Here is a 22,514-nt window from a genome sequence, read left to right on the forward strand (position 1 = left end):
CGTTCACTGGATGGGGTGTCACTAGAGGTTAATAGGAATCGGGTTGCAGTTCCTATAGCTTCCACTAGATGTCGACAGTCTGTAAAAATTGGTTAATGTTTTTCTTTTGAGAAATGAAGAAGTAGCCCTGTTCTTTCCATGTGTCACTCCAGGTGGACTCTAGTCTTTTGTTGCGTATGACCTGGAACGCGTTTCACTTTGTTTTCGTCCGGTATTGAACACAATCTATGCCGTCTTAAATTTTATTGATTATTTACGATTACATTTTTACGATACCTAAGATTGGATTAGGAACATTGTTTGAAATGTTTGGACCAAGTTTACAGGTAAATTATTAGATACTTTGTAGTCATGTTGGGCGAGTTGGAACCGGTGTATTTTCTGAATCAAATGCACCAAGTTAATGGCCATTTTGTGGATATAAAGAAGGAATTTATCGAACAAAATGACCATTTGTGATGTTTCTGGGACCTTTTGGAGTGCCAACAGAAGAAGAACTTCAAAGGTAAAGCATATATTATATCGCTATTTTTGACTTTCATGTTGCACCTTGCTGGTTAAAATGTGATTTTCATGTGTTTGTATGTGGGGTGCTGTCCTCAGATAATCGCATGGTCTGCTTTCGCCGTAAAGTCTTTTTGAAATCGGACACTGCGGTTTGGTTAACAAGAAGTTAAGCTTTATATTTATGTTTTATACATGTATGTTTTGTGAATTTTTATTATTTTTGTTTTTGAATTTGGCGCACTGCGCCAGATCCGTTAACGGGATCTGAGCGGGAAGGGATCACTAAGAAGTAAAAAAAATAATAATAATAAAAATAACTTGTTTACATAAGTTTTCAGACCTTTTGCTATATGACTCAAAATTGAGCTCAGGTTCATCCTGTTTCCATTGATCATCCATTGATTTGAGTCCACCTGTGGTAAATTCAATTGATTGGACATGATCTGGAATGGCACACACATGTCCCCCAGCTGACAGTGCATGTCAGAGCAAAAACCAATCCATGAGGTCGAAGGAATTGTCCGTAGAGCTCCGAGACAGTATTGTGTCAAGGCACACATCTGGGGAAGGATATCAAAACATTTCTGCCACATTGAAAGTCCTCAAAAACACAGTGGTCTCCATCACTGTTAAATGGAAGACGTTTGGAACCACTTTTCCTAGAACTGGATGCCCAGCCAAACTGAGCAATCGGGGTGAAGGGCCTTGGTCAGGGAGGTGATCAAAAACACAATGGTCACTCTGACAGAGCTCCAGAGTTCCTCTGTGTGAGAACCTTCCATTAGGACAACCAAGTCCCATCTCCCCCGATTGCTCAGTTTGGACATGTGACCAGAAGAGTCTCGGTGGTTCCAAACGTATTCCATTTCAGAATGATGGAGGCTGCTGTGTTCTTGGGGACCTTCACTGCTACACAAATATTTTGATACCCTTCCCCAGATCTGTGCCTCGACACAATCCTGTCTCGGAGCTCTACAGACAATTCCTTATACCTCATGGCTTGGTTTTTGCTCTGACATGCACGGTCACCTGTGGGACGTTATATAGACAGCTGTGTGCCTTTCCAAATATTGGCCAATCAACTGAATTTACCACAATTGGGCTCCAATCAAGTTGTAGAAACATCTCAATGATGATCAACGGAAACAGGATGCAGCTGAGCTAAAGTATGTGTCTCATAGCAAAGGGTCTGAATCCTTATATAAATAAGGTTTTGCGGTTATTTGTAATACATTTGCAAAAATGTTAATAAATTAATTACATTCCTAACAACCTGTTTTCGCTTTTGTCATTATGGGATATTGTGTGTAGATTGATGAGGTTTGATTTAATTTTTTATCCGTTTTAGAATAAGACGAAATGTGTAAAAAGTGACGTGGTCTGAAATATATTTTTTTAACTAACATAAAATAAAAACAGGAAAGATTAATTAATCAAAGTACATTTTCCATCGACCCTCTTCAGTCTTAAAACCTGACTTTTCCCTCTTTGTTCACTATAAAAAGTTATCGAACCGTAAAACAGCAGAGGAAATCTCCCTCTGTATTGTTCCCCATGAAGTCACTCTGTGAACATAAGAATCCCTCGTGTTTTCCCAGCATGCCTTTTATCCTCCCCGCAGTTAAAACTACAATTTGTAATGGATTAAAACACTGAGTTAAACAGAAGCTGCACTTACTCAGGATGATGTATTACAATGCTCGCCACTTAAAATAAACACAGATGATAAAATTAATTGCTTATGATCCAAACCCTCTGAGACTGAGGGAACACCACAAACCCATTAACGGGCCAATGTGGCGAAGTCTGGGATTGTTTGCATTTGGTTTTTGTCACACACACAGACAGAGACACACACATACACAAATTAGCATTTTGCTGATTGTGTTTCAAGGCCCTGCCTCACTCAACAGGTTGACTATTTAGAAAATGAATGAAGATAACGTAAATGGGGGGGGGGGGGGTTCTCTCACTCTCCCAGATAAGTGGGTCCATTTAGGGGTATTTGTGTCAGTCTGTCTGTCTGTCTCTCTCTCTCTCTCTTTCTCTAGCTCCCTCTTTCTCTCTTTCTCTCTCGCTCTCTGTCTCTCACTCTCCCAGATAAGAGGGTCCATTTAGGGGTATTTGTGTCAGTCTGTCTCTCTCTCTCTCTCTCTCTCTCTCTAGCTCCCTCTTTCTCTCTCTCTCTCTCTCTCTTTCTCTCTCTCTCTCTCTCTCTTCTCTCTCTCTCTCTCTAGCTCCCTCTCTCTCTCTCTAGCTCCCTCTCTCTCTCTCTCTCTCTCTCTCTCTCTCTCTCTTTCTCTCTCTCCCTCTCTCTCTCTCGTTCTCTCTCTCTCTCTCTAGCTCCCTCTTTCTCTCTCTCTCTCTCTCTCTCTCTCTCTCTCTCTCTCCCTCTCTCTCTCGTTCTCTCTCGTTCTCTCTAGCTCCCTCTTTCTCTCTCTCTCTCTCTCTTTCTCACTCTCTCTCGCTCTCTCTCGCTCTCTGTCTCTCACTCTATCAATACAATTTAAGGGGCTTTATTGACATGGGAAATATATGTTTTTCATTGCCAAAGCAAGTGAAACAGATAACAAATAAAAGTGAAATAAACAATAAAAAGATGACAGTAAACAGTTCCAAAAGAGTAAGTACGTTTCAAATGTCACATGATGTCTATATACAGTGTTGTAACGATGTGCAAATAGTTAAAGTACAAAGGGGAAAATAAATAAGCATAAATATGGGTTGTATTTACAATGGTGTTTGTTCTTCACTGCATTGCCCTTTTCTTGTGGCAACAGGTCACAATTATTGCTGCTGTAATGGCACACTGTGGTATATCACACAATAGTTTTATCAAAATTGAATTTGCTTTCAAATTCTTTGTGGATCTGTGTAATTTGAGGGAAATATGTGTCTGATATGGTCATACATTTGGTTGAAGTTTAAAAGGTGCAGTTCAGTTTCCACCTCATTTTGTGGGCAGTGAGCACATCGCCTGTCTTCTCTTGAGAGTCATGTCTGCCTACGGCGGCCTTTCTCAATAGCAAGGCTATGCTCACTGAGTCTGTACATAGCCAAAGCTGTCCTTCATTTTAGGTCAGTCACAGTGGTCAGGTATTCTGCCGCTGTGTACTTTCTGTTTAGGGCCAAACATCATTCTTGTTGCATTCTTGTAGTTTGCTCTGTTTTTTTGTTAATTCTTTTCAATGATTCAAGTAATTATCTTTTTGTTTTCTCATGATTAGGATGGTGCACAATTGGCTCAGTGTCGCCTGGGTAAGGGGAGGGTTTGGCCAGGATAGGCCATCATTGTACATAAGCATTTGTTCTTAACTGATTTGCCCAGTTAAATAAAAAATAAATAAATACAAATTGTTGTTCATTTTCTTAGGGTGTCTGCTTGAAAGCTGAGATGTGAAATATACTGTTTAGGTTTTCTATTGCCAAGTTTACACCTTCACTATTACAGTGAAACACTTAGTCCAGGAAGTTGTCTAAAAGGGACTGAATTTGTTCTTGCCTAATATTTTTGGGGTAGGTTTCTCTATACTATTTGCCTTCCATCAATAGTATGTCTTAATATTATGCAGTTCCTTTGGCTTTGATGCCTCATGATTGACTGTTCCTCTGTTCAAGTAGACTGTGATTTTGCTGTGGTCTGATAAGGGTGTCAGTGGGCTGTCTGTGAACCCTCTGAGAGACTCTGGGTTGAGGTCAGTGATAAAGTAATCTACAGTACTACTGCCAAGGGATGAGCTGTAGGTGTACTTATCAAAGGAGTCCCCTCGAAGCCTACCATTGAATATGTACATACCCAGCGTCTGACAGAGCTGCAGGAATTGTGACCTGTTTCTATTGGTTGGGTCGAGGTTGGGTCTGGGGGGGACATATGGGGGAGGAAATGCTGTCACCTCCAGGTAGGTGTTTGTCTCCTTGTGTGCTGATTGTATAAAGCTCTTCTCCAGTTCAGGCATTTAGGTCACCACAAACGCTTCAATGGGCTTTGTTGGCATAGGAAAAATATGTTTACATTGCCAAAGGAAGTGAAATAAATAATAAACTTGTTATGTCTTTCTTGTGTGTGTGTGTGTGTGTGTGCCAGTGTCTTTTGGCTGTTTCTCTAGCTCTGTGGGAGCTGAGGGGCTGAGAGAGGGCTCTGCTAGGGGGCACATTAGCCACCTGTGGAGCGGATGAGCAGTGCATAAACACCAGGACAGAGAGAGGGATGAGGGATGAGCTGTGTCATCCTGTCAGAACTAATCTGTAGAGGCACCTAATCTGGAACACAAATGGACCACAAGACCCTGGGAATCCCTCTGGAGGCTATTGTATTGCTCCCAGATGTTTCACCTGGAGGTTATCTTTCCTAATGCACTGGACTGACAGGGAAGATTTGTGGATTCCAACTGAGCCTTGGCTTTTGAGCTCCTATAAAGCAATTTTATATGAAGGACGGAGGAGCTTGATGTCAATAGAAGAAGAGTTGATGATACTGTATTAGTATTACTGTACTGCACCCAGATAAGATTTTTTTTATTTATTTTACCTTTATTTAACCAGGCAAGTCAGTTAAGAACAATGACGGCCTAGGAACAGTGGGTTAACTGCCTGTTCAGGGAACGACAGACTTGTACCTTGTCAGCTCAGGGGTTTGAACTTGCAACCTTCCGGTTACTAGTCCAACGCTCTAACCACTAGGCTACCCTGCCGCCCCTGATTTCCTGAAACTTTTTTTAATTTTTTTTTTTTTTTTAACATTTACAGTAGAATAGGGCTGGTTTCCTTTCTTTTAAGGACTAGTCTTAATGAACCTTTTACTGCTGTGGGTTAAATCAGGGTCCTTGGTTGAGTGATTCTTGGTTGTCTTAAACAAATCTACTTTGAAACAGAAGTCTATACCTCACATATGCGATTACAGTCTGATAGATGGACGGCACCTGCACCATGTCAGATATGGAGATGAAATGTATTACATGTTCAGTTTGCATCCCAATATTACACTTTATATACATCACAAATAATGTTTTTTAATAATTAAATTATGAAAAATATTAATAGCATTCCACCCATGATGCCACTAGTGGGCAATGTTGTATTTTGACTGCAGGAAAGGGCTTACGGGTATCACAACTCAGGATTTGACCCAGATGCAGACGCAGGAGGAGCACAGTTTGATTCTCAGAATATTTATTATTAAATAGGGGCAGGGAAAGGGCAGGTCGAGGGCAGGCAGAGGCTCGTAATCCAAGGCAGTGTCAATCAAGGACAGAACAGCATGCAGGCTCAGGGTCAAGACAGGACAGGCAGAAAGGTCAGAACCGGGAAGACTATAAAACAGGAGAAATGGGAAACATGCTGGTAAGACCTGACATAACAAGACGAACTGGCAACAGACAAACAGAAAATGCAGGTATAAATACACAGGGGATAATGGGGGGAAATGGGAGACACCTGGTGTGGGGTGGAGACAAGCACAAGATAGATGAAACAAATCAGGGTGTGACAACAGAGACAGTCCAGCGATATTACATATTATTATATTTTTTTTTACATATCATGCTGAACGGATATGATTGACGTCCATGAGGAATTGGTCTGAAATTGTTGCCAATAAATGTCTATGTTGTCCAAATATTTATTTCAAGGTAAGCTAAAAAAAATATTGAAATATGTAAAATCTCTGAACAATCCTTTAATCTGGGTCCCAAAATCTCTGTATTGGGTCTGGGTAAAACAATCTGGGTAAACTTTAATCTGGGTCCCAAGTCTGGGATATTGGGTCTGGGTAAACAAACTTGGGTCTGGGTAAACAAACTGTATTGGGTCTGGGAAAATGGACTATAAAACAAACTGTATTGGGTCTGGGTAAACAAACTATCTGGGTAAACAAACTGAAACGGACTGTATTGGGTCTGGGTGGACTAATTGGGTCTGGGTAAACAAACTGTATTGGGTCTGGGAAAATGGACAATATTGGGTCTGGGTAAACAAACTGTATTGGGTCTGGGTAAACGGACTGTATTGGGTCTGGGTAAACGAACTATATTGGGTCTGGGTAAACGAACTATATTGGGTCTGGGTAAACAAACTGTATTGGGTCTGGGAAAATGGACTATATTGGGTCTGGGTAAACAAACTGTATTGGGTCTGGGAAAATGGACTATATTGGGTCTGGGTAAACAAACTGTATTGGGTCTGGGTAAACGAACTGTATTGGGTCTGGGTAAACAAACTATATTGGGTCTGGGTAAACGAACTATATTGGGTCTGGGTAAACAAACTGTATTGGGTCTGGGAAAATGGACTATATTGGGTCTGGGTAAACAAACTGTATTGGGTCTGGGAAAATGGACTATATTGGGTCTGGGTAAACAAACTGTATTGGGTCTGGGTAAACGGACTGGGTAAACGGACTTGGGTCTGGGTAAACGGACTGTATTGGGTCTGGGTAAACGAACTATATTGGGTCTGGGTAAACAAACTATATTGGGTCTGGGTAAACAAACTGTATTGGGTCTGGGAAAATGGACAATATTGGGTCTGGGTAAACAAACTGTATTGGGTCTGGGTAAACGGACTGTATTGGGTCTGGGTAAACGAACTATATTGGGTCTGGGTAAACGAACTATATTGGGTCTGGGTAAACGGACTATATTGGGTCTGGGTAAACTGTATTGGGTCTGGGTAAACGAACTATATTGGGTCTGGGAAAATGGACTATATTGGGTCTGGGTAAACGGACTATATTGGGTCTGGGTAAACGAACTGTATTGGGTCTGGGTAAACGAACTGTATTGGGTCTGGGTAAACGAACTGTATTGGGTCTGGGAAAATGGACTATATTGGGTCTGGGTAAACGGACTATATTGGGTCTGGGTAAACGAACTGTACTGGGTAAACGAACTGTATTGGGTCTGGGTAAACGAACTGTATTGGGTCTGGGAAAATGGAAATTGGGTCTGGGTACTATATTGGGTCTGGGTAAACGAACTGTATTGGGTCTGGTATTGGGTCTGGGTAAACGAACTGGGTAAACAACTTGGGTCTGGGTAAACGGACTATATTGGGTCTGGGTAAACGAACTGTATTGGGTCTGGGTAAACGGACTGTATTGGGTCTGGGTAAACGAACTGTATTGGGTCTGGGTAAACGAACTATATTGGGTCTGGGTAAACAAACTATATTGGGTCTGGGTAAACGAACTATATTGGGTCTGGGAAAATGGACTATATTGGGTCTGGGTAAACAAACTGTATTGGGTCTGGTTAAACGAACTGTATTGGGTCTGGGTAAACGGACTGTATTGGGTCTGGGTAAACGGGCTATATTGGGTCTGGGTAAACGGACTATATTGGGTCTGGGAAAATGGAATATATTGTATAAGTGCCAATGTCTGGGAAAATTGACTATATTGTATAAGTGTCAATGTCTGTGAAAATGGACTATATTGTATAAGTGCCAACGTCTGGGAAAGTCCCAACTGAAAGGAGTTCTTGAGGCAACCCATTATGTAAACTCGCCCTAAATGAAAGCATAGATTTCAAATTATGTTACAGTTGTTTCTGTAACGGAAAATGCATGACTTTTGTTTGACATCGACGCTTAAAAAGGCTTTCGAAGAAGAAGGTATCAAGCTAAGTGTTCCCACTCGAATTCTACTTGCCCACTTGGTCGTAAATGTTTTCTCATGCCCCCCCTCGTGAGTGCATTGATATTCATGTCTGTGTGATGGGGGTGGGGGGTGGGGGGGGGGGGGGGGAAATAATACATTACTCTGAATCGAACCATTGTGCAACCGTACTTCCATGCTGCACAATCAGACGTGCTGTGATGTTGGATGTTAATAATTTAATTGGCCCGTTGCTGTACAGCATGACGCAGAGCCGGGGGCACAGTTTGTCTGGGTTTCTCTTCTCCATAAAAACCACCTCCCACAATTGAACACATGCAGGGGTGTTACAATGCTAAGGAAAACGTTTAACAAACCCCCCCCCCCCAAAAAAAATATATAGAAACTATAGTAGGACATTTTAAGACAATCCAAGGCCCCCCCTGTCTTCTCATTGTCGGGCGGTTTCCAGGTAAAACCTTGCGTTGGATGGTTTGGTTTGTATGGTTTGTATGGTTCATATGGTCCGTGTGGTTCATATGGTTCGTGTGGCTCGTATGGTCCGTGTGGTTCATATGGTTTGTATGGTTTGTATGGTCCGTATGGTCCGTATGGTTTGTATGGTCCGTATGGTCCGTATGGTTTGTATGGTCCGTATGGTTTGTATGGTCCGCATGGTTTGTATGGTTCGTGTGGTTCATAAGGTCCGTGTGGTTCGTATGGTTTGTATGGTCCGTATGGTTCGTATGGTTTGTATGGTTCGTATGGTTTGTATGGTTCGTATGGTTCGTATGGTTCGTATGGTTCGTATGGTTCGTATGGTATGTATGGTTCGTGTGGTTCGTATGGTTCGTATGGTCCGGGAGCAGAAAGGGTGATTAATGTTGTATGTTTGGAATATTTAGCTATTGAGGCATAATAACTGTAGTGACAGTTTTAGGGTAGCAGGTTAATTATCACGTGCTTATCCATCTGAGTATTGATTTGATAAATTGCTGTTAAAATGTTAAAATGTATTTCATTAGCTACTGGAAACCAAAACCCTGAAGCACTGACTCACACCCACACAGTTCACACAACATGAACATTTTTCTGAAAGACACACTCGAACGATAACTGAAACCACAACCAATCTGCATTTTCAAAGCGGCGCATCATTTGGCGTGTGAAGTACCCTAATGTCCAATTGGATCATCCATTAAACGGGAAGCTCATTTACAAAATGGTGGCGGTGAGACGAGGGCCACTTCGCATGCAAAGTGCCGTCAGGGCCTGACGCAGACAATGACACTAATAAGTCTAAAGCAAACAGCTTTTCCTAACAATTTAAATATAACCTGACCTCCCCAGGCAGGTAATGGCAGCGGGTTGAGTGGTTTGGTTTAAAATGGCTCATTTGAAACAACGGTAGCGTAATGAGACACGTGCAAACTGACAGGTACAAAGGAACTTACTGCGGACACCAGATCAGGTCAACGGAAATAATGAAGCACTTGACTCGTTGGAAAGACAAGCCTCCCGGTTACACCCGCAGGACAGGATTAATGAAAAGGGGATTGGGAGGAGGGAAAAGGGGAGGGAAACCATTAAGATAAGTCTTATTTCAGATGCATAATGATTTAATTTGGTCACATAATCACCATTACTCATCAGGGAATGACAACCACACTGGCCCCTGAGGGAGAGATGGCAAACGTAGTGTGTGAGTGTGTGACACAACAGTGACACAGAACAGAAAGACTCTCTGCTAGCGCACGGCAAGCGGTACCGGAGAGCCAAGTCCAGGTCCAAGAGGCTTCTAAACATCTTCTACCCCCAAGCCATAAGACTCCTGAACAGCTAATCACATGGCTACCCAGACTATTTGCATTGCCCCCCTCCCTCCCTCCTTATTTTACGCTGCTGCTACTCTCTGTTATTATCTATGCATAGTCACTTTAACAATTCTACCTACATGTAATTATTACCTCAATTACCTCGACTAACCGGATCCCCCCCACATTGACTCTGTACCGGTACCCTCTGTATATAGCCTCACTATTGTTATTTTACTGTTGCTCTTTAATTATTTGTTACTTTTATTTCTGACTTTTTAAAGTATTTTCTAAAAACTGCATTGTTGGTTCAGGGTTTTTAAGTAAGCATTTCACTGTAAGGTCTGTTGGATTTGGCGCATGTGACAAATAACAATTATTAAATTGATTTGATCTGTCTCTCACTGAGACAGAACAGTGAGACAGATCATTGAGACAGAACAGGGAGGCCGATCATTGAGACAGATCATTGAGACAAAACAGGGAGCCAGATCATTGAGACAGAACAGTGAGACAGATCATTGAGACAAAACAGGGAGCCAGATCATTGAGACAGAACAGGGAGCCCGATTATTGAGACAGAACAGTGAGACAGAACAAATCAAATCAAATTTTATTTGTCACATACACATGGTTAGCAGATGTTAATGCGAGTGTAGCGAAATGCTTGTGCTTCTAGTTCCGACAATGCAGTAATAACCAACAGGTAATCTAACTAACAATTCCTAAACTACTGTCTTATAGACAGTGTAAGGGGATAAAGAATATGCACATAGGGATATATGAATGAGTGATGGTACAGAGCAGCATAGGCAAGATACAGTAGATGGTATCGAGTACAGTATATACATATGAGATGAGTATGTAAACAAAGTGGCATAGTTAAAGTGGCTAGTGATACATGTATTACATAAGGATGCAGTCGATGATATAGAGTACAGTATATACGTATGCATATGAGAAGAATAATGTAGGGTAAGTAACATTATATAAGGTAGCATTGTTTAAAGTAGCTAGTGATATATTTACATCATTTCCCATCAATTCCCATTATTAAAGTGGCTGGAGTTGAGTCAGTGTCAGTGTGTTGGCAGCAGCCACTCAATGTTAGTGGTGGCTGTTCAACAGTCTGATGGCCTTGAGATAGAAGCTGTTTTTCAGTCTCTCGGTCCCAGCTTTGATGCACCTGTACTGACCTCGCCTTCTGGATGATAGCGGGGTGAACAGGCAGTGGCTCGGGTGGTTGATGTCCTTGATGATCTTTATGGCCTTCCTGTAACATTGGGTGGTTTAGGTGTCCTGGAGGGCAGGTAGTTTGCCCCCGGTGATGCGTTGTGCAGACCTCACTACCCTCTGGAGAGCCTTACGGTTGAGGGTGGAGCAGTTGCCGTACCAGGCGGTGATACAGCCCGCCAGGATGCTCTCGATTGTGCATCTGTAGAAGTTTGTGAGTGCTTTTGGTGACAAGCCGAATTTCTTCAGCCTCCTGAGGTTGAAGAGGCGCTGCTGCGCCTTCTTCATGATGCTGTCTGTGAGAGTGGACCAATTCAGTTTGTCTGTGATGTGTATGCCGAGGAACTTAAAACTTGCTACTCTCTCCACTACTGTTCCATCGATGTGGATAGGGGTGTTCCCTCTGCTGTTTCCTGAAGTCCACAATCATCTCCTTAGTTTTGTTGACGTTGAGTGTGAGGTTATTTTCCTGACACCACACTCCGAGGGCCCTCACCTCCTCCCTGTAGGCCGTCTCGTCGTTGTTGGTAATCAAGCCTACCACTGTTGTGTCGTCCGCAAACTTGATGATTGAGTTGGAGGCGTGCGTGGCCACGCAGTCGTGGGTGAACAGGGAGTACAGGAGAGGGCTCAGAACGCACCCTTGTGGGGCCCCAGTGTTGAGGATCAGCGGGGAGGAGATGTTGTTACCTACCCTCACCACCTGGGGGCGGCCCGTCAGGAAGTCCAGTACCCAGTTGCACAGGGCGGGGTCGAGACCCTGGGTCTCGAGCTTGATGACGAGCTTGGAGGGAACTATGGTGTTGAATGCCGAGCTGTAGTCGATGAACAGCATTCTCACATAGGCGTTCCTCTTGTCCAGATGGGTTAGGGCAGTGTGCAGTGTGGTTGAGATTGCATCGTCTGTGGACTAATTTGGGCGGTAAGCAAATTGGAGTGGGTCTAGGGTGTCAGGTAGGGTGGAGGTAATATGGTCCTTGACTAGTCTCTCAAAGCACTTCATGATGACAGAAGTGAGTGCTACGGGGCGGTAGTCGTTTACCTCAGTTACCTTAGCTTTCTTGGGAACAGAAACAATGGTGGCCCTCTTGAAGCATGTGGGAACAGCAGACTGGTATAGGGATTGATTGAATATGTCCGTAAACACACCAGCCAGCTGGTCTGCGCATGCTCTGAGGGCGCGGCTGGGGATGCCGTCTGGGCCTGCAGCCTTGCGAGGGTTAACACGTTTAAATGTTTTACTCACCTCGGCTGCAGTGAAGGAGAGACCGCATGTTTCCGTTGCAGGCCATGTCAGTGGCACTGTATTGTCCTCAAAGCGGGCAAAAAAGTTATTTAGTCTGCCTGGGAGCAAGACATCCTGGTCCGTGACTGGGCTGGATTTCTTCCTGTAGTCCTTGATTGACTGTAGACCCTGCCACATGCCTCTTGTGTCTGAGCCGTTGAATTGAGATTCTACTTTGTCTCTGTACTGACGCTTAGCTTGTTTGATAGCCTTACGGAGGGAATAGCTGCACTGTTTGTATTCAGTCATGTTACCATACACCTTGCCCTAATTGAAAGCAGTGGTTCGCGCTTTCAGTTTCACGCGAATGCTGCCATCAATCCACGGTTTCTGGTTAGGGAATGTTTTTATCGTTGCTATGGGAACGACATCTTCAACGCACGTTCTAATGAACTCGCACACCAAATCAGCGTATTCGTCAATGTTGTTATCTGACGCAATACGAAACATGTCCCAGTCCACGTGATGGAAGCAGTCTTGGAGTGTGGAATCAGCTTTGTCGGACCAGCGTTTGACAAACCTCAGCGTGGGAGCTTCTTTTTTTAATTTTTGTCTGTAGGCAGGTATCAGCAAAATGGAGTCGTGGTCAGCTTTTCCGAAAGGGGGGCGGGGCAGGGCCTTATATGCGTCGCGGAAGTTAGAGTAACAGTGATCCAAGGTTTTTCCACCCCTGGTTGCGCAATCGATATGCTGATAAAATTTAGGGAGTCTTGTTTTCAGATTAGCCTTGTTAAAATCCCCAGCAACAATGAATGCAGCCTCCGGATAAATGGTTTCCAGTTTGCAAAGAGTTAAATAAAGTTCGTTCAGAGCCATCGATGTGTCTGCCTGGGGGGGGATATATACGGCTGTGATTATAATCGAAGAGAATTCTCTTGGTAGATAATGCGGTCTACATTTGATTGTGAGGAATTCTAAATCAGGTGAACAGAAGGATTTCAGTTCCTGTATGTTTCTTTCATCGCACCATGTCTCGTTAGCCATAAGGCATACACCCCCACCCCTCTTCTTACCAGAAAGGTGTTTGTTTCTGTCGGTGTGATGCGTGGAGAAACCCGTTGGCTGCACCGCTTCGGATAGCGTCTCTCCAGTGAGCCATGTTTCCGTGAAGCACAGAACGTTACAGTCTCTGATGTCCCTCTGGAATGCTACCCTTGCTCGGATTTCATCAACCTTGTTGTCAAGAGACTGGACATTGGCAAGAAGAATGCTAGGAAGTGGTGCACGATGTGCCCGTCTCCGTAGTCTGACCAGAAGACCGCCTCGTTTCCCTCTTTTTCGGAGTCGTTTTTTTGGGTCGCTGCATGCGATCCATTCCGTTGTCCTGTTTGTAAGGCAGAACACAGGATCCGCGTCGCGAAAAACATATTCTTGGTCGTACTGATGGTGAGTTGACGCTGATCTTATATACAGTAGTTCTTCTCGACTGTATGTAATGAAACCTAAAATGACCTGGGGTACTAATGTAAGAAATAATACGTAAAAAAAACAAAAACTGCATAGTTTCCTAGGAACGCAAAGCGAGGCGGCCATCTCTGTCGGCGCCGGAATGTCACAGGGAGCCCGATCATTGAGACAGATCATTGAGACAGAACAATGAGGCAGAACATTTAGACAGTCCTATTCTCTGTAATGCGGGTCACTTCTTGGGGTCATTGTGGATTGAGGTGAATGGGCAGAGAAAAGAACATTCAGGCAGGTGACAATGGGCTGACATAATGTAGGTTTCCTATTCACACACACACAAAGGTAGTTGAGGGAAGCAATCTCCACCTCGACCACCGATGTTAGATAACCACATGCGGCTAGGGAATGGTGATGAACAATTAACGGTGTGGACGGTTATGGTGTAGACGGTATTGGGAATGGTAACATTGTGTACAGTAATGATTTGAACGTTAACAGTGTGGTTGGTAACATTGTGTACAGTAACAGTGTGGATGGTAAAATTGTGTACAGTAACAGTGTGGATGGTAAAATTGTGTACAGTAACAGTGTGGATGGTAACATTGTGTACAGTAACAGTGTGGATGGTAACATTGTGTACAGTAACAGTGTGGCTGGTAACATTGTGTACAGTAACAGTGTGGCTGGTAACAGTGTGGATGGTAAAATTTTATACAGTAACAGTGTGGATGGTAACATTGTGTACAGTAACAGTGTGGCTGGTAACATTGTGTACAGTAACAGTGTGGCTGGTAACAGTGTGGATGGTAACAGTGTGGATGGTAACAGTGTGGATGGTAACATTGTGTACAGTAACAGTGTGGATGGTAACAGTGTGGATGGTAACAGTGTGGATGGTAACAGTGTGGATGGTAACATTGTGTACAGTAACAGTGTGGATGGTAACAGTGTGTACAGTAACAGTGTGGATGGTAACAGTGTGGATGGTAACATTGTGTACAGTAGCATTGTGTACAGTAGCATTGTGTACAGTAGCATTGTGTACAGTAACAGTGTGGACTGTAATGGTGTGGATGGTAGCATTGTGTACAGTAACAGTGTGTACAGTAGCATTGTGTACAGTAGCATTGTGTACAGTAGCATTGTGTACAGTAGCATTGTGTACAGTAACAGTGTGGACTGTAATGGTGTGGATGGTAGCATTGTGTACAGTAACAGTGTGTACAGTAGCATTGTGTACAGTAACAGTGTGGACTGTAATGGTGTGTACAGTAGCATTGTGTACAGTAGCATTGTGTACAGTAGCATTGTGTACAGTAACAGTGTGGACGGTAACAGTGTGTACAGTAACATTGTGTACAGTAGCATTGTGTACAGTAGCATTGTGTACAGTAACAGTGTGTACAGTAGCATTGTGTACAGTAGCATTGTGTACAGTAACATTGTGTACAGTAGCATTGTGTACAGTAACAGTGTGGACGGTAACAGTGTGTACAGTAGCATTGTGTACAGTAACAGTGTGGACGGTAACAGTGTGTACAGTAGCATTGTGTACAGTAGCATTGTGTACAGTAGCATTGTGTACAGTAACAGTGTGGACGGTAACAGTGTGTACAGTAGCATTGTGTACAGTAGCATTGTGTACAGTAGCATTGTGTACAGTAACATTGTGTACAGTAGCATTGTGTACAGTAACAGTGTGGAATGTAACAGTGTGGATGGTAGCATTGTGTACAGTAGCATTGTGTACAGTAACAGTGTGGACTGTAATGGTGTGTACAGTAACAGTGTGTACAGTAGCATTGTGTACAGTAACAGTGTGGACTGTAATGGTGTGTACAGTAGCATTGTGTACAGTAGCATTGTGTACAGTAGCATTGTGTACAGTAACAGTGTGGACTGTAGCATTGTGTACAGTAACAGTGTGGACTGTAGTAGCATTGTGTACAGTAACAGTGTGGAATGTAACAGTGTGGATGGTAGCATTGTGTACAGTAACAGTGTGGACTGTAGCATTGTGTACAGTAACAGTGTGGACTGTAATGGTGTGCACAGCTATCGATGCCATCTAGGAGATTTTTCTGCAGTCTATGACTTATTGATGTGTTGTTTTGCGGTTCTGAAAAATACATATTTTACGTAGCGAAGTTCGCGATTAAAGACCACTAGTTTGTATGCTTCCTGCGTCCTCCCTGCTATGCTAATGCTTTCACTCAGCTGTTCCACCACTAGTTTGTATGCATTGTGTCCCTGCTATGCTAATGCTTTCACTCATGTTCCACCACTAGTTTGGATGTAGCATCCCTGCTATGCTAATGTTTCACTCAGCTGTTCCACTAGTTTGTATGCATTGTGTACTCCCTGCTATGTAATGCTTTCACTCAGCTGTTCCACCACTGTTTGTATGCTTCCTAACAGTGTGGACCCTGCTATGCTAATGCTTTCACTCAGCTGTTCCACCACTAGTTTTTCTTCCTGCAGTCTATGACTTTCATTGTTCCATGTGTTGTTTTCCGGTTCCCTGAAAAGCTACACTATTTTATGCTTCCTGCGTTCCCTGCTATGCTAATGCTTTCACTCAGCTGTTCCACCACTAGTTTGTATGCTTCCTGCGTCCTCCCTGCTATTCTAATGCTTTCACTCAGCTGTTCCACCACTAGTTTGTATGCTTCCTGCGTCCTCCCTGCTATGCTAATGCTTTCACTCAGCTGTTCCACCACTAGTTTGTATGCTTCCTCGTCCTCCCTGCTATGCTAATGCTTTCACTCAGCTGTTCCACCACTAGTTTGTATGCTTCCTGCGTCCTCCCTGCTATGCTAATGCTTTCACTCAGCTGTTCCACCACTAGTTTGTATGCTTCCTGCGTCCTCCCTGCTATGCTAATGCTTTCACTCAGCTGTTCCACCACTAGTTTGTATGCTTCCTGCGTCCTCCCTGCTATGCTAATGCTTTCACTCAGCTGTTCCACCACTAGTTTGTATGCTTCCTGCGTCCTCCCTGCTATTCTAATGCTTTCACTCAGCTGTTCCACCACTAGTTTGTATGCTTCCTGCGTCCTCCCTGCTATGCTAATGCTTTCACTCAGCTGTTCCACCACTAGTTTGAATGCTTCCTGCGTCCTCCCTGCTATGCTAATGCTTTCACTCAGCTGTTCCACCACTAGTTTGTATGCTTCCTGCGTCCTCCCTCCTGTTCTAATAGTATCTATCAACTGCAGGATACGATGGGAGTCAGCTGTCCCGAACAGGAAACTTTCCACAAACAGCGAGAGTTCCAATCCCCACTTGATCCCATCACTCCTCCGTGACCCGAATCGCCAAGCCACTCGGACTTTAACAGCAGCCCGCTCCTCCAGCACCTACAGACAACCACATCCCTCCACCAAGAGCACCTGCTCTTCCTCATCCAATGGGGGTGTTGGAGGTATGGGGGGTGTGTGTGTGGGGGGGTTGATGGAATGAGGGTGTGGGGGGGTTGCGGGGGGGGGGTTGAGGAAGGGTGGGGGGTCATCCTCAGCAAATCAGCTGGCTCCCCCATTCAGGGTGGCAATATTTACCTCATTCTATTCAATGCCTAATACTTTTTAGCAACACTCTCAGAAACCCTGGAATGGCCTTTCTATTCTCCTTCTTCACTTTTGTTTTTCTGGAATGATGGAGAAGAGTGGTAGCTGACTGTGATAGGGCCAGAGAGAGATCAGGGAGCAGGGGGCTGACTGTGATAGGGCCAGAGAGAGATCAGGGAGCAGGGGGCTGACTGTGATAGTGTCACGCCTTGGTCTTAGTATTTTGTGTTTTAGTTAATTAGTTGGTCAGGCCAGGGTGTGACATGGGTTTATTGTTTGTTGTAGTTCTTAGTGGGTTTTTTTAGTTATTGGGATTGTGGCTGATTAGGGGTGTGTGTTGCATAGGTTTGGCTGCCTGAGGCGGTTCTCAATCAGAGTCAGGTGATTCTCGTTGTCTCTGATTGGGAACCGTATTTAGGTAGCCTGGGTTTCACTTTGTATTTCGTGGGTGATTGTTCCTGTCTCTGTGCTAGTGTTCACCACACAGTTTCGGTCACTTTGGATTTTCTTTTTTTCTTGTATTGGAAGAGAAAAGAACGAGCGCCATTCTCCTTGCGGAGATGGTGCTAAATACATCAACACGGTCGGTCCCTGGGATTGGGCTGGCTAACACGATCGTTTTGCTTGGAAGGAAAAGGAGTTGGAGCCTTTAGGACGGGAATCTTTCGGAAGGATAATATTGATGGGGATTCTAAAGCTGACGTGAAGGACGTGTTTGTTTCCAAGGCAACTCGTTGGAGGGAGCATACGACGTCGCTATATACTGAAGAAAAACACGATGATATCCTGAGAAGGGCAAGAGCAGTGGGAGGTGAGAGGCCGATGAGCCACTACGAAATATCAAGCCTGGCGAAGAATAACTTTAGGGTTGTAACTGTCAACATTTACAACCCTTACGTTAAGGATGAAGAGGTGAGGGCTTTTCTGGGGAGATACATGGATAACGTCTCCTCAGCTAGACACCTCAAAGACTCCCTTGGGTTTTGGAATGGGAGGAGAGGTTTCCAGGCCCTCCTCAGGGAGGACCCAAAGGGACATGGTGGCTACCTCCATCCTCCTGCTATGTTCTCCCTTGGGGCTGACAGGGGGACGTTGTTTTTTATGCACGTCAGCCCCATTTTGCAGGCGCTGTATGGCCTACGGACACATTTTCGCCTCGTGCAGCATGAGAAAATGCAGATTTTGTGGATCTGAGGATCACGAGGCGAGGGATTGTGACAAGCCTAAGACATGCCATGGGTGTGGCTCGTCAGCACACCTGTGGCGGGGGTGCCCGGCCCGTCAGAGGTCATATGCGTCTGCGGCTAGGGGGAGCAGGAGCGGGGGATGGGGGAAGAAGAGGAGGGGAAGGAAGCACGCCTCATGACAAGAGTACAAGTCCAGAGGGGAAGGCCACAAGGAAGGAAGAGGAGCAAGAAGCGGCGGATGGAAGAGAGAAGGAAACGGAAGACACGGGAGTAGGAGAACCAGGAAAGCGGCGGAAGAAGGCAACCGAGTGGAGGAGAATGAGAGAGAAGAAAGCGAGGAGGAGTGGTGGAGAAGAAGACGGTGGAGAGCAAGTGGACTGGGGGAAAGTGACATGGTGGAAGAGATGAGGGGTATGGTGGAGGAGCTGGCGGGGGGAGGGTGGTATCTCTCCACTGCCGCCATCACCAAAGAAGAGAATGAAGAGAAGGGTGCGATTGGCCGACAGTGAGGGGGAGGGGATGGCCAAGAGAGTGATGGGGGTGGGAGAAACCTCTGGGTTGCTGCTGGTTTCCCCAGGCTCTCAACTTCTTTTGGGTGGGGACACACCTAACAAGACTCAGGACTGGGTACAGGAGGAGGTGGGGAGTTTTTTGTTTGGGGACTCAGCCTCCTAATTTTTTCCAAACCGGCTGCAACACTGGGGAGGGGGAGGATTGTGGGGGTAGACCCAGGGTGCAGGGCACCCCGAAGCCAAACACTATTCCTGCATCCTGGGATGGTGTGATGGAGGAAGAGGGGGATGTCGGGATTACGGATGGTGTTCTCACCGGTAGATATGGAGCAGGGGAGCATCGGGTGAGTCTCCTGTTTTTTTTTTCTGTCTGGGTTTAGAATTTGAGTGTATTACATGTTTTATTTTTTCATGGAGTCTAATTTGAATGTTGTTAGTTTAAATGTAAGGGGTTTAAGAGATATTGTTAAGAGGAGGGTGGTTTTTAGTTATTTGGAGGGTGTGGGGTTTTGATTTTTGTTTTTTACAGGAGGTTCACCTGAGGGATGGAGGGGATGTTAGTAGATTTAAGAGGGAGTGGGACAAGGGGGAGTCGGTTTGGGGTGTAGGGGGGGTGCACTCATCGGGGGTATGGATTTTGTGTGGGCACAGGGAGGTAAAAGTGGAGGATTCTTTTGTGGTAATGCAGGGGAGGGTTATAGGGGTGGATGTCACGATAAGGGATTGTAAATTTAGATTAGTGGTGGTGTATGGGCCACAGGTGGTGGCAGACAGGAAGGAGATGGTGGACTGTCTGACGCCCCTGTGTGTCACAAATAGGAAATTAGTGATAGGGGGGATTTTAATACAGATTTAGGAAGAGGGGGGATAGCAGTGCAGGCGCCATTGCTAGGCTAATGGCTTGCCATGGTCTGGTAGATGGTGGTATGCACACTACTCCGAAAATGGACGGTCCTACATGGCGTAACTCCAGGGGGTTGAGCGGAGCCTCGATTATATTTTTGTACCCAGGTCTTTGGGTAAGTTGTCTGGGCGGCTGTTGCCTGTTTTCTTTTCGGATCACGACGGGGTGCTCCTGCAGGTGGGGTCGCCAGTCTGCCTCTTTGGTAAGGGGTACTGGATGCTAGATCGGGATGTGCTGGAGGAGCAGGCTTTTGTTGACGGGTTTTATGGTTTCTTTAGGAGGTTTGAGGGCCTCCGGTCCATGTGCGAGGGGGTGTTAGAGTGGTGGGAATTAGTTAAGGTGAGGATTAGGGCTTTTATAATAGGGTATTGCAAGAGGAAAAAAGGGAGGAGAGGAGGAGATGGATCGTATCCAAAGGTTAATTGAACTCGAATACGAGGCAGGCAACCTCGGCGGGTCGTTTGACTGGGAGAGATCCGCAACCCTAAAGGCGCAGCTCAGGGAGTTGCAGGAGCGGAAGGCTCGAGCTTTCCTGGAGCGTGCGCATAGCGGCTTTCTAGAACATAATGAGACTTGTTCTGCTATGTTCTTTAAGTTGGTTAGGGCAAGACAGAGTAGGAAGGTAATGCATGGTGTTAGGGAAGAAAATGGTACTATAGTTAGAGAACCAGAGGATATGGTCAGGGTGACAACTGATCATTTCCAAGGTTTATTTAAGGAAAGGGAAATAGATGTAGAGCAGGGAAATGTGTTTTTAGAACACTTGTCCAGGCGGTTGCCGGAGGACATTAGAGAAGTGATGGAGGCCCAGATCTCAATAGAAGAGGTTGAGAGCGCTCTTAGGAGGATGGGAAAAGGGAAGGTGCCTGGGATGGATGGGCTGCCGGCTGAGTTTTATCTCAAGTTTTGGGGTATACTTGGACCAGTGGTCCTCGAAGTCTTGAAGGCCATCCTTGAGACGGGGGTCCCGGGGGATCAATGGCTGTTGGTGTGCTGTCACTTTTATATAAGAAGGGGAAGTAACAGACCTTGGCAACTGGCGGCCGTTGACCATGTTGTGTGTAGATTACAAGCTACTTGCAAAGGTTTTAGCGACCGGTTGCGCACAGCCCTTCCCTACGTTGTTCATGAGGATCAGACGTGCGGGGTAGAGGGCCGCTCTATTAGATAGAACCTACAGTTAATCAGGGACTCCATCGCTTGGGTTGAAGATAGAGGACTGCCTTTTATGGTAGCAGCTAGATCAGGCGAAAGCCTTCGATCTCGTGAATAGATCCTTTTTATTCAGAGTGTTAGGTCGATTAGGATTTGGGGAGAAGTTTATAGGATGGATTCGTACATTATATGTCGGAGCGGGGTGCCGAGTTAGTGTAAATAGTCACTTGGGTGACGTTTTTGACCTCTCGTCTGGGGTCAGGCAGGGGTGCCCACTCTCGGCTCTCCTCTTCGTTCTGTACATGGAGCCTCTGGGGGCTGCCATTAGGGCAGACACAGGGGTGGAAGGTTTGCTGATCCCTGGAAGTGGTGGACTGCGTGTTAAGATGACGCAGTACGCTGACGACACTTCCTTGCTGTTGTGCAAGGACTCGTGCCTGACAAGGTCCCTTGCCATCTTTGGGGATTTCACTCGGCGTCGGGAGCAGTTCTGAACCATGCAAACTCTTCCGTCAAGTTTTTTGGAAGATGGCGCGGTAGAACGGATGTGCCTGGGGGTTCTCTCTCTGTGAGGGGGCCCTGAGGATTCTCGGGTCCATTTTGAGACCTCCGGCTCAGCGACGCTAAACTGGAACATGCGTATCGCAGTGGTACAGAGGAAGCTAGCAATGTGGAAAGCTAGGTATTTGTCTTTTATGGGCAAAGTCCTGGTCCTAAAGGTGGATGTGTTGCCGTCGCTTTTGTATTTGGCATACATCTACCCATTGCCGGCTTGTCTGAGGAGGCCTCTAGTGAGGCTTGTGTTTCAGTTTATGTGGAGTGGCAGGTATGAGTGGGTCGCCAGGGCACGCATGATCTGTCCCATCGGGGAGGGAGGTAGGGGGGTACCACATTTCCCCCTCAAGCTGGACACAATTTTTGTTTCTTTCTTGTTAACGGAGCTTGCTCAGCCAGGGATACACCCGTCCGGTTACCTCCTGTGGGTATTTTTCTCGTATCCGGCGAAGCATAATGGTGTGGTCTAACACGGGTCCTCGGGCGGAACAGCTGCCGTGGCACTTTGGTCATGCGGCCAAGTGGCTGCGTGCGTACCCTGAGGTTGAAGTTGCCCGAGTAGGTTTAGATCATAGGCACCTGTACGAGGAGGTCAGAAAGGCAGAGAGTCCGGCGCCTGTAGTAGGCATCTCGGAAGTGGTCTGGGAGGGAGTGCAGGTGCAGGGTCTGGACAACAGGCTCAAGGACCTGAATTGGTTGAGCCTTCATAAGTGTTTGCCGGTACGTTCCATCTTGTACCGGTTTAGTTTAGTGCAATCCCCACCTGTCCAAGATCCTCTTGTGGCAGGGAGGAGACTGT

Source organism: Oncorhynchus masou, chromosome 31 (genome assembly GCF_036934945.1).
Source record: "Oncorhynchus masou masou isolate Uvic2021 chromosome 31, UVic_Omas_1.1, whole genome shotgun sequence".
NCBI classification, from domain to species: Eukaryota; Metazoa; Chordata; class Actinopteri; order Salmoniformes; family Salmonidae; genus Oncorhynchus; species Oncorhynchus masou.